The sequence below is a fragment of the Notamacropus eugenii genome, chromosome 7 (assembly GCF_028372415.1).
Source record: "Notamacropus eugenii isolate mMacEug1 chromosome 7, mMacEug1.pri_v2, whole genome shotgun sequence".
Lineage (NCBI taxonomy): Eukaryota > Metazoa > Chordata > Mammalia > Diprotodontia > Macropodidae > Notamacropus > Notamacropus eugenii.
In genome coordinates this window covers 16,361,863-16,377,455 of record NC_092878.1, presented here as the reverse complement: position 1 = coordinate 16,377,455, position 15,593 = coordinate 16,361,863, and the positions used below count along the sequence as shown (strand labels likewise).

The 15,593-nt window shown below is 36.6% G+C and overlaps 1 pseudogene; it reads left to right on the top strand.

The window, feature by feature from the left end:
* Window positions 1-14,445: 14,445 nt before the first annotated feature.
* LOC140514623 (olfactory receptor 4F6-like) lies at window positions 14,446-15,385 on the top strand (annotated as a pseudogene).
* Window positions 15,386-15,593: the final 208 nt, after the last annotated feature.

Below are 15,593 nucleotides of genomic sequence, written 5' to 3'. Positions count from 1 at the left end.
CATTTATTTAATTTTGGGAAGTTGTGCCTAAATATATTATTTAGCTAGCTAAAGATTACATGAGGATGATGTGAGAAAGAATTTCATTTTAGACAGGGGGTACCACTGGTGCAAAGATATAAGGGTAGGAGATCGAATACTGTGTATCTGTGGTACCAATGGGGGAAATTGACTGAAATTGTTAGCCAAGGAGAATAACATGATATGTTAGGAAAATCAGAGAAAGCTAGAATGTAGAGACTCTAAATGTCAGTTTGGGTAGTTTATATTTTATCTGAAGACAACAGAGTATTTTCATTCATTCATTTCTCTGTCTAGCTGTATCTATCTACATTTTAGTCATCTGTTCATCCAATCTTTTATCTATCTATATTTATTGTTATTATTTTATTGAGGTAGTGACATGGTGAGTAGTGAATTAAAAAAAATATATCAATTTGATAATGGTAAGAACTTTGGATTTAAGGAGAGAGAGTTTGGAGGAAGAAAGTCCAATTAAGAAACTACTAATGTAGAATATGAAAGAGGTGATGAAGACTTGAACTAGAAAAGAGATTGTACTGAATGTAGAAATGGAAATAGATACAGGAGAGTTTATGAAGATAGTATTGACCAAACCTAGCAATTTATTTTATATGAAGGATTGACGATTTTCAAGTAGAGTTGCAGAGGGACATTCCTAAGGAATTTCAAAGACTCAGATTAGCAGCAAGCCAGTTGGAAAGATTTATTACACTTTTGAGGTTTCATACTCAGAAAAATGGCTAAGTTCTTTAGAGGAACTTAACAATTTCATTAAGGCAAGACAAACTATTTTATAGAGAATATAATTCTGATTGCACAAGTAAAGTTTACATAGAATATAGGAATATGATTAAACTTAACAGACAGGAGGAATTTCTTAAAGGGTTAGATAATGGAGTAGTTCCTGTCTCGGTGGAGCTATGCATGGCATTGCTCATAATGCATGCAACTGGGGGAGGTATGTATACTTGGTAATGATATTATAATCAACCTCTCTAAGTTCATCCTAGGTCAGTCATTTACTAATATTGAGCAGACACTATCCTAAAATGAGTCCCTTCTATGGTTTGGTGGCCAAGCATCCTGTTCTCTCCATCCTGGTGGTGCTGTCTTCTGACTGGCTAGCTATGGTGGTCTTGTCTAGTCAAGATGGATTATTAGGTACTGTGGATCTGTCTTGGATTAAATGAATGATGTAATTGTGGTTGAGTACAAGAACACATCTGTTTCTGTGGGAATGAGTCTGGAGTCAGTGGTTTGTATCCCATCATATAGACATGCCTGCTGTTTCTGTGAGACCTATGAGTTCAGGAACACACCTATTGTTCTAATGAGTAGTGAGGCATATATGAAGAAGTTAGGCCATTGGCAGGTGGCTAGGTCGGTAATATTGGGACTGGGGGCAGCTCTATTATGACTCTATCACGTTGAAAGAGAGGGAAATATCCAAGACAACTCCATGGTTGCAAACTTAGGTGATCAGAAGAATGAGGATTTCATTTATGCAAGTGGAAAAGTTTGTAGGAAGTCTCTCAGTTCACTTGTATTTATTAAGTTCCTACTCTCTGCTGATCACTGTGCTAAATCCTAGGTATACAATGAAAGGCAAAAACAAAAAAAACTCAAACAAACATAAATGCCATCCTCACACAAAATGAAAAAGAAAAACCAAATAAACTCAGCCCAGATCTCTCAAGTAGCTTAGAGTATGGACTTGCAGGGACACGGGTGGAATATGAGATCCTTTTTGGTTATGTGCAGTTTGAGTTGCAGGTCTAGGTAGAGCTGCTCCATAGACATTGGATAAGAAAGGACTGGATTTCAGGAAACAGGTTTTATTTTTAAAATAGTTTAAATGATTGTGGGAGTCTTGGTATTCATGAACAAATTATGTCATTCTATTTTGAAAACAGTTTTGTGTACTTCTATATAATGAAAATTTCAGTTTTTGGAGGATTCATATCAAAAGAAAAAAGGCTGGTTGTTGCAGTTGAAAAAATTTTGATATCAACTGTCCCATTAATATATATATATATGTATATGTATATGTTTGATTTTTAAATACATATTTTGACTCAATGGATCACAATGAAAGATTATGCAATTTCAATTTCAAAATGTGAAAATCAGAGTGCCACCAAATGACCACATATACACTTACCAGAGTTCAATATCCCTCAGCAAAATCATTTATTATCTAATTGTCTTTCATCTTGTCTTTTATCTTTTTTCCCCACTTAATTGCAGGTGTCTCATAACTCACACAGGTTAAAGAAGGATTCCAATTAGCAGAAAAAGAACTGATCAACACTGGTGGAGGGTTTCTTCACATGGACTTCCCTATACCAATAAAATCATACATTTACTCCCTATTTCCACTTCTCATGACCTAGGTGAGATGTTTAGGGTTACTTGTCAGTTAAGTATCATCAAAGTCTCTTCTAATTCTAAATTCTATGGCTCTAGGAGCACCCCAGTTCGACTTTCCTTGAACAGCATACCTAATTAATGTCTTATTTCCGAACAGACATGCACCCAAATCATTGTAACAGAAATTGAATGAGTTCTTCATTTATTTTACAGCATCTGTCTGTTAAAGTCCATTGTCATGGGAGTATAAAAAATTTTGTGGGATGAATTAGGATTACTTCTCATTTTTATGCCCCTTCAGAATCTTTTTCTAATATGTAATTATTAGGAATTCTACATAAGGTTAATGTTTGAGAAAGAGTGTGTACAGAATAATTTGGGTTGAATGGATTCCTTCAAGGAGGCTGAGAGGGTGTTTTTGATGAGTATTTTCCATTTTTTTTCCAATTTGTGATAACATAATGGAGTAACTGAGTTCCCACTTAGCTGTCATCCAATTAGAGTGCTCTCTCTCTCTCTCTCTCTCTCTCTCTCTCACATTCCTTACTCATTTCTCCCATTCCCACATGATCCAAAAGAGAGAGGTGTATATCCTTATTTCTTCTCTGGGACTTGAGCTAATTTTTATAACTACTCAATGCTTGGCATTATTTGCTACTCTTTTATATTATATTATTTTAGTCAATATGTATATTATTCTACTTTTTCTGCTTCTTTCCAGCGTTCTGCTTTATTCCATTTACATCGTTGTTTCACTCAATTCCTCAAGTTCATTGCTTATTATAGCACAATAATGTTCTATCCTATTCATATGTAATAATTTGGTCAGCCATTTCCCAACCAATGCACATCTATTTTTTTCCCATTTTTTTAATGGAAACCTAAACAAGATGCTTTAGATGTTATGCCAAATGTGGGGTAAAAGGTAGGGTGTATGTCATTCTTTATGTGTTATAGAGACCATATTTCTTTTCTAAAATAAATTTTTATTGCTTTTTTCCTAGTTGACGAGGTTTGCAACCTAGGTGTCATCCTCAAATCCTTATGCTCTCTCACTTTTCATAGCCAGCTGATGGCTAAGTCTTGTTATTTCTACTTCTGAAACATCTCATAAGCCACCCCCATTCTCTCTCTTCTGAGATAGTCATCACCCTGGTAGAGGCACTCATCAGCTTATTGCTGAACTATTGTAATGCTCCTGTTTTTATTATGTCTCCAGTCTAGTGCATTTTCCACTCAGTTGTCAAACTTCTCTTCTTAATGTGCAAGACTGACCATATCCTATCCTTCCCACTTCGCTCAATCAACTCCAGTGGACCCCTATTGCCTCCAGGATCAAATAAAAAATGCTCTATTGTGCTTATGAAACATTCTTCCCCCACCTGTAACCTAGTCCCTTCCTACCTTTCCAATCTACTTATATTTCATACCTCCCCAGTGTCATTGGTCTCCTTACTGATCTTTGCACAAAACATTCCATCTTCTGATTCTGAGCATTTTCCCTGGTTTTCTTCATGTCTCACCTTATGCATGAAGTCTTTTTTGATTCCACTTAATGTCTTCCCTATGACATTTCCCCCAATTTGTCCTCTTTATATTTTGTTTGTGCATAGTTGTGCACTATCTTCCTCATTATCACACAAGATATTTGAAAGCAGGGATTTTCCTTTATCTTTTCTTGTATCCTTAGTGGTTAGCCCAGTATCTGGTGTGCAGTCAGTTGATTGATTGACTGACATGACTTAAATTAAAGCACCATATATTTTCATAACAGCCAAGATTTCAAATGGGAAAATCTGCTAACATAGTAAATGTAAAATCATCTAATTTCATCATATCCTTTAAGAAGCCCAATTCATATGCAAGAAGATCCAAAATAAAATTGTTTTGACAACATTTCTACCTCACAATGGTCTCTCAAATTTCACAATCTTGAAGAAATTCAGAAATGCAATCTTAGAAATACAGTTTTAACACAACGGTATATGTCATATGAAGTCAATTATATTTCCAGATTATCACATTTAGAAATTATTCATCTTATTACTTTTGGTAATTAAAGCCACTTCTAAGTTAACAATTTCATTAGAGAGATATAAGAATAATATTGTATGTAACACAAGCTAGTCATTATGTTAAGCATTTTGCAGTCATTTTATCATTTTGATCCCGTAACAACAACTATTATTATTTTTCATTTTACAAATCAGAAAACAGATCAGAGATAAAATACATTTTTTGCAACTAGAACAGAGAAGTGAAGTTTATCAAGAACAGAGAGGCTGATGTCTCAATGGTGATGATTCTTGTAGACAGAGCTTAGTTAATGTTTCCCACAAGCCTGATCCATCCATCTCTCCTTCCCCCACAGCTGCAGAATATACTAAGCCTGGGGTGGCTTCAGTTGCTGGGACAAGGTGGGCAGAATGTATAGGACGTAAGTGACATTTCCAAACTTTACCTAGAAGGGTGGGCTACAAGGTGCCCAAAGGCACAGGACTGTTAGAATCATTGCAGTCTGCAAATTGCTGTCCCTACACTTCTCCTAACTCTCTTCTCCATGATGAGATCTGGGATGAGAGGGGTTAACATGAACCCTTGTGGCTGTTAAAAATCCCCATTCTGAGATACTCTCTTAATTCTGGGAGGGAGTGGGGAATGCTAAGTGACCAGGATTGGGAGGGGATGTTTTAGCAAGGTGAGCTCCTGGAGCTATCCACTGTCTTAGGAGTTTTGTTTCTGTTTTTCCAGTAATTCCAAATGATTAGTTTCCAAACTTTTAATGATTAATCTCACAGCCTACAAAATCTACTAAGATGATTTTAGCTAAGATCGTCTAACTTTCCATTATAATTCCAGGTTGTCCAGACAAAGAACAAGGAAAAGTGTAAAGTTTTGTTTTTTATTTCCGTAGCTGCAGCCCTTAGAAGTCTCTGGCTGCTTGCAAGATAGCAGACTCATTCACAGCACACATGATATGGACAGGGACATACACTGACAGACAAATGGACAATTAACAACAGGATAAATACAAACAGAATTCACAGTCAACAACAGAGAAGGGGGCAATTAAAAACTTGTTAGAAATCCCCATTGTGAATTGCCCATTTTATTCTGAGGAAAGGGGGTTGCAAAGATTCAAGACCTGACAGAATAAGGAGTGGATCCTGCAACCTTTGCTCAGAGCACCCCTATGGTCGTTGGAGGGCTGGAAAGTCATGGTGCCTCGAAGTTTCTGACTAACTATCTTAAAGAAATAGGCCCCATGGGAATAGGTTCAGGCCTCTAGTCTGTAGGTGTATTGTAACTATCCTCTTCAAGACCAGAGCCCTTAAGGGAAAGCAGGGAGGGGGAAGGAGGAGGAGGCAATCGAGGCTGAAAAAAGTTGTCCTCCTCAGGGCTAGAGCAGGCAAAGGAAAGCAAGGAGGGAGGAGATAAAGACTAGGCAGTGCCATCCTCCTCATATCAAAGTCTAAGGGAAGGGGAGGAAGGAACCAGAGGAATAAGGTTGAGGAAGTAAAAGGGGACAGGCTGGGGCCCTTGGGATAGAGGGAGTTAGTCAGTAGTTGGCTAGTACTGAAGCAGCTTTGGGAGCCTTAAGGGAGAGGCTCCTGCCTTTTGTTCTCCCTCAGCCATGCCAGCAAGCCCAAGATGAAACATTCCCACTTCTGGCTAGATGTTTTGTTGGCTTTTAAACTTAATTTGGCTTCAAGATAAAGTAACTTTGACCAGTTCAAAAGAGCCTTATCATGGCCAACATAATTTGGGGTATCTTTAGTTGACTGACACTAGTGCTATCAATACTTATGTTAATTTTTCCGGAGATTGATCAGTACAGAGGGTGTATAGAGAGACTTTGACCACAGACTTGATCCCTGCCCCCTGAGTTAGCCTTAAATGGAAATTTCAGACTTCAACCAAACTAATGGGAGTCCTTGGGAAGCTGGGAATAGAACTTATCTCACCCCATCAAGGTTTCAGACTTCAAGAAAAAAGAATCCTGAGATGTTTAAGTCTTTGGCTTTGGCAAGGTGGGAAGCTGTTCCATCATAGTCCATTAGTTCCAATCTGAGTCATGGCATCAAAACTGTTGACCTGCAAATTTGGCTAAAAAAGGCAAATAGACTAAATGCATATAGTTTATTACCTTAAAGCTAGCAGTTACATAATCATGGAGCCAGAAAAACTTCTGACTGACTAATACAAGAATGACCAGGCTTAAATTTGTTTTAGGACTATCCAAGGGTGTCTGTGACCTTCAGATTTATGGTCTCCATGAGTGATTAACTATATCACAAGAAAGAAATTTCTTAATTGGATAGGTTCTAAATACAATAAGATAAGAGAATTGACAAAGTGTCCAGGGAAATTACAACTCAGGACATCTGTGTTTTCTCTATCATTAACCTATCATAACACAGTACATGTCCACAAGATAATAAAAAAGTCCCACTATTCAACATAGTGAGTGTCTCAGGTTCAAGGTCTCATAAGGAATGCTAAGTCAGCCCTATGTGGCCTTGTTAACATAGGAAGATGAGTTCTCTGAGTTTACTTCAGAGAACAAAGAGACTGTTAGGTCCAGGCTCTTCTTCTGATTGATTAATTCAAGCTGTGGCCCTTATTAAAGTCCAAAATTTATATTAAATGGTTATCACCTGGTTGCCAGCAAGTATATAGGAAAGCTTCAGAGGAAAATTCATAGAATCCTAGAGTACTGGAGCTTAAAAGTAATTTATTTCATCAAGTCCGTTTCCTTACTTTGTAGGAAGCAACTGAAACCAGAGATAGAGCAAACCTCCCAAAGTCTAAGAAGTACTAAGTAGAAAAATTGAGATAAGAACTTTGTTCTTGTTAATGTACTCTTTTAATCATGTGGGGCAGCCTCCAATTTATCTGAAAATAACTTAGCCTGTTTTCCAGTCCCTTGGACCTAATTTCAGATGTGTTTGTTGTATTAAATCATTCAAGTTTATGTAATAGGGAGAGAACTCAGAAGGGTGTGACAGGATGATTTATGTTGTAGCTGTTACAGCAGACACAAATCAGTTCAAGTGATGGAGAGCTCATATCTACAAAGGGACTGAACATATATGAGATAAGAAAGGATGGAAATGGACAAGAGGATCAACCATATTCTTGTTGTCTTGCACTGATAGAGGCATATTAGTTTAGAAATTCTCTGTATTAAGGAAATTAGAAGTCCAGGCCTAATCCCCTAAAATGTCTAGAAAATGGAGGTTATAATACCTTTGAACACTGTCAAAGTCAGATTACATCTAGAATATTGTGCCTAATTTGGGGCACTACAGGAATGTGATACGAAAAGATTTATGACTTTAATAGTTGTTGGACTAGTTTCAACAATTTTATTCAAAAAATATTATCAAATGTCTTCAGTTTGGCTGCAGAATGGTAAAATTTTCAGCCACTACATCCCTCAAAATCCATTTCCTGTGTTATAAAAGGTCTAAGCTCCACCTCTTTGATGGGAGTACCAAATGAAGTCATAGTTCTACGAAATGTTGGAATATATACAAGAAATTTTGGCAGGTGTGTGAAGGATACAGAGATATGAAATGTTGACTATAACCATAAGGAGTTTATATGATACAATAAAGAAGCTAAGACACATGCACAAATAATTGCAACATGAAAGAAAATGGGATCAGTGGATGACAAGTGTAGACAATAAAAAATTTCTCTGGTATTATGAAAAAATTGAGAAGTGGAACTCACTTTTTGGATCAAAAAAAATTGCTTGGATTTTTTGCAGTCCATATCTTACTGCAGTTAAGATACTGCAGACAATTAGCTCGTCTTAGGTATTGCCTCCCTTCATGTCCATGATACAGTGCTTTCTTGTGGCTCTCCTCCTACATGTCTGCCCTGTCCACCTCAGTCTCCCTCTACATTATTCATTTATCAGCTCCTAATTTTCGCTATTCCCCAAAACTCAGTGCTTCTCACTTTATCTCTTAGTGATCCTATCCATGTTATTAGTTCAATTAAAATCCCCACAGAGATGACACCAAAATCTATTCTTTTTCTGAATTTTGGTTCCAGGTTGGTTTTTAGATACCTTCATCTGAATGTCCCTTACACCATATCTCATCCTTCCCACTTCATTCAATCAACTCCAGGGAATTCCTATTTCCTCAAAGATAAAATAGAAAAAAATGCTCTATTGAGCTTATGAAGCATTCTTTCCTCGCACATAACCTAGTCCCTTCTAACATTGCCAATCTACTTATACTTCATACCTCCCCAGTGATGTTGGCCTCCTTGCTGTTGCTAGCACAAGACATTCCATCTCCTGATTCTGAGCATTTTCCCAGGTTGTACTTCCTGCCAGGAACACTCATTTCCTCATCTCTGCCTTCTAGCTTCCCTGGTTTTCTTCAAGTCTCAGCTACAGTTCAATATTATGGAAGAAGGCTTTTCTCATTCCCTTTAATGCCTTCCCTATGAGATTTTCCCCAATGTATCCTTTTTATATATTGCTTGTACTTAGTTGCTTGCATACTATGTACCTCATTAGAATACAAGATATTTGAAAGCAAGGTTTGTCTTTTATCTTTTGTTGTATCCTTAGTGGTTACCACAGTGTCTGGCATACAGTAGGTTCACTGATTCACTGATATAACTTAAATTCTGCGTATATCTCTTTCCCTTTGCCTCTCAGAGAGCTATGCTCAAAACAAAAAATAAAATAGAAAAGAGAAAATTAAAAAGGAAAAACATTAGCAAAACTGATCTGTCTAAAATTTTTTTTCAGAAAATGCATGCAATGTTACTGTGACCATCCCCCTCTTTAAAGGAGTAGAATGTCTTCTTATGTCTCTTCTTTGGGGCCATGCTTTTTCTTTGTAGGTGTGCAACTTTTACTTTCTATTATTTTATCTGTTTTCCTTTTGAATTGTTTTTATCATTGTGCATATGATTTTCTTGCTTCTGTTTATTTCAGTGAACATCAGTTCTTGCCCTTCCATTCTTATCTACATGTTTCATATTTATAATTTCTTAGAGCACAGTAATATTCCATCATATTCACATGGCACAATTTATTTAGTCATTCCCAAATTCATTGTTTCCAGTTCGTTTTTTTTTTTTTTTGCTGGCACAAAAAATGTTTATATAAACATTTTTGGCATAAGGAGGCTGTGTTTTTATTTTATTAGTGATGTCCTTGAGGTACCTGTCTAGAATAGGTCCAGATTTTGAAAGTGAACTTTAGTAGTTCTGGGAAAATATAAATTTTTTCAGAGAGAGAATTCCCATGGTGGCCATGTTGAGCCCAGGGATGCATCAATTAGTCACTGAGCCCTGATGTCAACGTGGAAACTGTAGTTAATACTTTTGGCCTCTTCCAAGCACTACTCATGTCTTTGAAAATGCATCAGAAATCTGTGAAGGCTGATCAACTTTGTTCTTCCAGTTAGGTATGTAGGAGAGATGAATTTAAAATTGGTTTGATGGAAAGAAACTACAACATAGTTTTTTCCTCTAAGGATTGGAGAGGTCTATGCCAACATACTGTGTTTGACTCAGTGACTCCAAATACATTGTTAGAATGTACCTTTGTTTTGAGGAAGGTTTAGAATGGTTCAGGTGCTCTCAGGGCCACTTTGGTAGGAACAAGTATGAGTATGAGTTACCAGATGCATCCTAGAGTGTTCTCCTGTAAATCATTGTGCAAGTGAAGATTAGAGGACAGTAAGGGTTGATCTTGCTCTTTCAACTGCAGTCCAAACATCGAGGAAATTAGAACCTGAGGTCTTTTCCTAGATTTTATTTAAACTAAGATGTACTTATTTTTCATCATACACCACTTGCAGAAAACCTCGAACTGAATGAACACCCAACGTCCACTAAACTCTCATAATCTATAAGAATTTATTCTGACTAAGGCTTCCTGATAGGTTTGAGATGGGCATATATGTAGCTTTTAGTCTGGATTGGAGACAAATTTATTTTTGATTGAAGCTTCAAATCCAGCAGACTTCTCAGTAGCATGTGAAAAAGAACAGTGGCATTGGTATTTAAATTGTTCCAGAAGGTGAATCATTGACCTAATGACATGCAAATTGAGTTTGGTAATAATATAATGGGAGGTAAGTTACTAAAGATCATTATCAACTAGGAGAGGAAGAAGAATGCAGAAAATGAGATCCTGGGAAAGGGATTTTATTTTTTGGAGGAGACTTCAATAAAGTATGTACATGTATTTTATGAGGAAGTTAGTTGTGAAGGCAGTGACATCAGCACCTGACTGGAGAGGCATTATAACCAGCTGGAGAATGTTTAAGTGATGAGAGGATGAGGTATTATGACTGGGATTATATAATTTTTTCATTACCTAAGAGACAAGACAGTTAAGTAAAATAACCATTTAGTAATCACTTTATGTCTCATTTATTGTTCAGTTTAATTGAAACAGATAAAATACATTTGAAAGTGTAGACATAGTCTGACCTAAAATGATTTACAGAGAGGAACAGCAGTCATTGAGATAAAGCCAGAGGCAGAAACTTATATGACAATAGAAAATAGAGACTTAAGAGAGTAAGTAACCCACAATTCATGACTAATTGAGAGATGCATGTTTGAAAGGAGAACATGGTAAAGGTTAAAAATGCCCTAGAAAAGTCTTGATTCCATATAGGTTCATACCACCATATTAGAGAGACATGCAATTCAAATGCAGTTTTCCAAACCCTAGCTCTGGAGAGACCTTTTGCTGAAATATTCTGCAGTAATTATCAAATTTGCAGAGCACACTTTCAGATTGATATTTTGTACATTGCATTATAGCTATGGTATGTAAAAAGATCTTAATTGGCTAAAAAGATAGTCTAATAAAATATACTTAAATAGGGATACATACTACATCTTATATTTGGAGTCAAAATTTGACCGTAAGATATCAGAATTGAGGAAGTAGGGAAAAGTTGTGGCTAGACAACAAATCCTGTGGGGAAAATGATCCCAAAGTTTTAGCTCAGGATGAATTCATTGCACAACAGGATTACCTAAAAAGTTAGTCCCTTTAGTTAGGAGAGACATAGGGTCCTGGATGATAATGGTGATGATCCCTTCACCCAGTAAGATTACATCTGAAATACAACATTCAATTTTGAGTATCATTCTAGCATGGATTTAGATGAAGTAGAGATCTTCAGTGGAAGACACCCAAACTATTTAGGGTTACTAAAATGATTTGATGTGAATGTCAGTTGAAGGAACAGAGAAATTCTAGCCTGATGGACATCTTCAAATATTTGTTGAGCTGTTATACGTAGAAACAGTCTCAGACATTAGAACTAAGAGAAGTGGGTTAAATTTGTTCAAGGTCCCAACAAAATTGTCCCAAAGTGGAATGTGAGGCCCTAAAAGATAATGGAGTCTTCATCCTTAGAATTACTGAATTGGTGACTGCATGAAAACTTGACAGAATGCTGACAAAAAGATTCTTGTGTTGATGTGGGTTGAATTGGGTGGCTGCTGAGGTTCCATTCAAACATGAGATGCTGTCATACTGCATTTACTACTAAAGTTCCCAGACCCTCACTGATACAGTCAAACCTGGTACAAGGGGGTGATTCAAGGTAGAAGATCCTCCATAGGATAAATGGGGCAATATATTCCATTGTGATCACTGTGAATTAGGCAGAACATGAGGGGGTTTATTTAGTTCATTGCCATGTGTAAGGTAAATGCCCTTACCAATGTTCTTTTGTGATACTGAGTCCCTTCAAATGATTATCCTGGATTGCTAACTCATATGGAGATTTAGTTGCATCTTAGTATATGAACATAAGCTATGGTAGAGTCAGCCATAAGGAATAAAAAACATTCCTTTTTATAAAGTTTTCAGTTTTACCAGAGTCTTTTATGCTATGTTTCAGTTTTCAATAATAATTTTAAAAGGAAGAAAACAAACATTAAAGTGCTTCCTATGTGCCAGGCACTGTGATAAATACTTTTCAAATATTCTGTTTTGGTCACCAAATTGGTGGCTCAGATATTACATAGTATATGAACTCAAAGGACAGAGAATTCACTGAGATCTGGGTTTATCAAGGAAGGCTTCAGTGAAGAGTTTGATCTAGTCTTTGAGTAATAGGTGGGATTTAGATTGGAAAGAGTAGGGGAGAGAAGGTTGAGGCAAGGAGAACGGTCTGAACAAATGGGTTCAAATAAGTCTGAAAATGGTGAGTAAAACAGTGTTACCAAAGTATGTGGTTCATGATGGGGATAGTAGGAGAAAAGTTCAAAAGGTAAGAGAGAACTTATTAATAACTTATCATTCATTATAAATCACTCCTAAGCAATTAAATATGTTACCATTGAATGAAACAAAACATCATTTACATACTTCATTTGCTGCAGTCTGAGAAAAGATCAAGGTACTTGTCAGAACCATTTAATTTGCTAAAAATTCCTAATGGGTCCAGGGGCAGTGCTATGTTGGAATTGGCACAGCCTGATAAAAGCTTATTGTTTAATTTTCAGTGCATTTACACATTTAATTATTTTGCACATTAGATATCAGGAAACAGTAAAAACCACAGCTTTGTTGTTTTTCTAATTACCAGGTCTTAGGAAAGTGACAGAGAAAATGTTAGGAATAAGAGTTAAACTTCAAAGGATATCTCGCATATATATTTTTTAAAGCTAATTGCTAAACATTTACCAGCAAGAAACAAGGAGAAGAGAATTTAGGAGGAATATTCATACAGGATATTTTGAAGTAATTGTGATATCCAAAGATTTCTGTTTTCAACTTGGTATTCTGTGTGTCATCTTGGAAGAAACATGCAAACATTCTGGATCCAGATGGGATTTCCTGGTATGGGGATATTCTGGACTATTGGTTTGGACATATTTCTGAGAGCGCGGTTCTGGAAGATTGTTTTTAAAAGGATAGAATATCTAAAGTAATATTTATTTCACAGTTAAGTTCCTTATTGGGGGGCTTCCTATATCTTTAGGAATGTTTTGACAACTTACTTATTTTCATATTAACAATGTTTCATTTCCTGTTTTGTTTGAAAGTCTGCAGGTGTGTTTATTTCACAAATGTATTCAGCTGTATTTCAGCTGTATTCCTTTTCAACGCATTTGCCTACTTACTTGCATATGTAGTGTTAACCACTAATCGTCTTTGAAGATACATGCCTGATTCTGGTTCCTGTTGAGTCCTTGGAATTGGTACCTTTTTCCTAATGGTTTCATGATTATGTCAAGAGCAAACAATGTCAGCATGAGTGATGCTCTCACATAAGGATCCCTTCTTATATCCCCTGATGAAGCAATGAAGCTTTACCCTTCAATTGGAATACCTGCCTCTTATGGTTCCCTCATCTAGTTAGTGTTTGGTGTTAGGCTAGAGAACATGGCTAAGTGGTGAAAATGGAGAGCTAGGAAGAAAGATATGTGGTGCAATGGCTAGAGTACCATGTGTGGAGTCAGGAAGACCTGAGTTAAAACGTGGCATCAGATACTAGCTGTGTCATCCTGAGTAAGTCACTTCATTTCTATTTGACTCTTTCATTCACTTGCAAAATGGGGATCACTGAAGAAGGAAATGGTAAACTACTCTGGCATCTTTGCCAAAGAAAACCCCTAGGACTGGTTCATGGAGTCGTGAAGAATTGGATCCACCAATAACAAAACAGAAGAAAGCAGCTTTGAGTCCAGTTTAGGACAAAGAGCAGTTTCAGCTGGTGATAGGATAGTAATCTATAAGACGTTGGGTAAGTGATTATAAGACAAACTCTCTTCTGAGGTCTCAAAGGTAGGGTGATTGTGGAAGTTCTTTTGGGATGTATTCATGTCTAAATACAGAATTCATTGAAATAATTTTTTTCCTCCACTACATGGAAAATATATATCTTTCAAGCTTTAAATAACTAAAAGATATTTGAAAGCACCCTAAATTGTCAAGAATAATATTTTTCTAAAATTTACTAAATTTTAAATTGAGACACTTTATTGCAACAGTTCTTTTTCAATTCTTTCTCTTCAGGTAACATCATATTCAGGGCAATGAATGAAGTGAATCATTCCATGGTAAATGAATTCGTGTTCTTTGGGGATTTCCAGTTTATGGACTATGCAACTTTCCCTTCTGATATTCTCCTTTGTGTTCTATGTGGCCATTGTGCTGGGAAACTTTCTCGTTATGTTCACAGTTATCTTTGACCCTCATTTACATTCTCCCATGTATCTTCTATTGTCTAACCTCTCTTTCATAGACTTGTGCCTTTCTTCTGTTTGTGTTCCTAAGATGATTTATGACCTTTTTTTTGAACACAAAGTCATATCTTTCCAGGATTGTATCACCCAGATATGCTTCATTCATATCTTTGGAGGAACTGAGATGGTGCTGCTAATTTCCATGGCCTTCGACAGATATGTTGCTATATGTAAGCCTCTTCACTATCTGACCATTATGAATCCAAGAATGTGTATTCTTCTCATACTGTGTTCTTGGGTCATTGGCCTCATACATTCATTGACCCAATTAACTTCTGTGGTGAACTTGCCTTTCTGTGGCCCTAATGAAATTGACAGTTTTTATTGTGATCTTCCTCGCTTGATCAGATTGGCCTGTGCAGATACCTACAAGTTGGAGTTCATGGTCACTGCTAACAGTGGTTTCATTTCCATGGGCACCTTCTTGCTGTTGATTATCTCCTACATATATATCTTGATTACTGTTCAGAAACACTCTTCAAATGGTTTGTTCAAGGCTCTCTCCACTTTGTCAGCTCACATAACTGTGGTTGTCTTATTTTTTGGTCCATATATCTTTAACTATGTGTGGCCATTCCCCACAATGCCAGTGGATAAGTTTCTTTTTATTCTTGATTTTGTTATCACCCCTGTTCTAAATCCTTCTATATACACATTCAGGAACAAAGAGATGAAAGTTGCCATGAAGAGGCTGATCACTCAACTCAAATTCAACTCAAAAAAATTGTAAATAACTCTCAGAGTAACAGAGTATGTGTAATTGAACACCATGCAACATGCGGATGACTGCATTCCATTCTGGGGCTAAAAATGACAACATATTCCATTTCAATCCTCTTTACATTCATCTGAAGATTCTTTTCGTGGGTCAAAAGTCACATTGACTCCCGATGCATCTGTAAAAAAAGTAACCAAATATTAAGTATTTTCCTTTGGTT